This window comes from Mastomys coucha, chromosome X (assembly GCF_008632895.1).
Source record: "Mastomys coucha isolate ucsf_1 chromosome X, UCSF_Mcou_1, whole genome shotgun sequence".
Classification (NCBI taxonomy): domain Eukaryota; kingdom Metazoa; phylum Chordata; class Mammalia; order Rodentia; family Muridae; genus Mastomys; species Mastomys coucha.
The window spans coordinates 146,666,717-146,667,626 of record NC_045030.1 but is presented as its reverse complement, the minus strand read 5'-3'; the positions used below and the strand labels follow the sequence as shown (position 1 = coordinate 146,667,626).

General features: G+C 48.6%; 1 pseudogene; it reads right to left on the bottom strand.

Annotated features, from left to right (window-relative positions):
* Positions 1-592, bottom strand: part of LOC116098790 — a 20,266-nt pseudogene extending 19,674 nt beyond the window's left edge.
* Positions 593-910: the final 318 nt, after the last annotated feature.

The window sequence follows — 910 nt, the reverse complement described above, 5'->3', positions numbered from 1 at the left end:
CCAGGCTGGCCTTGAACTCAGAAATCCGCCTGCTTCTGCCTCCCAAGTGCTGGGATTAAAGGCGTGCGGTAGTATTTTCTTACCTGATGGGGTCATCCAGACCCCATTTTTTCTGGTCAAAACAATTTTCAGGATCCTTTGAGATGACTGCCAGTTTTTCAGTGGTGTACTGGAACATAAGTTCAGGCGATTCAGACTCTCTGCCCACCATCTCCTTGGTTGCTCTAGAAGCTGCCACCTTAGCTTTTCAATCTGCCAGATTATTCCCTCGAGTTATAAAGGAATCACCCTTTTGGTGGCCCGGACAGTGAGTAATACTCACTTTTGCTGGCTTGTATAAGGCTTTGAGAAGTGCCAGGATCTCAGGCTTGTTCTTGATTTCTTTTCCTCCTAAGGTCAGTAATCCCTGCTGCTGGTAGATGGTGCCATGGACATGGGCCTTATTGAAGGTGTATCTGCTATCTGTGTAGATGTTGATCTTTTTGCTTTCTCCTAGCTCAAGAGCTTTTGTGAGGGCAATGAGCTTGGCTTTCTGAGCAGAGGTTTTCTCTGGCAGAGTTTGTGCCCATACAACCTGTTGTCCATCCACCATGGCCGCACCTGTTCTCCTCTGCCCCTTTTCTAGGTAACTGCTCACATCCATGAACCAAGTCTTTTCTGCATCAGCCAAGGGCCGGTCAAACAGGTCTCTGCTCCACCCGTGTGCCTCACTTGCTGACAGTCATGGATGGGAGGTTCAAAATCAGAGTCTGGGAGAAGGGTGGCTGGATTTAGGCCTGTGGGGGGTTCAAACATGATCCTGTCAGAATTGAGTAGCAAAGTCTGATAATGAGTCAATCGGGCATTAGTGAGCCATCAATCTGGGGACTGGCAGACCACACTCTTTAGGGCCTGTGGAATGGATATTACC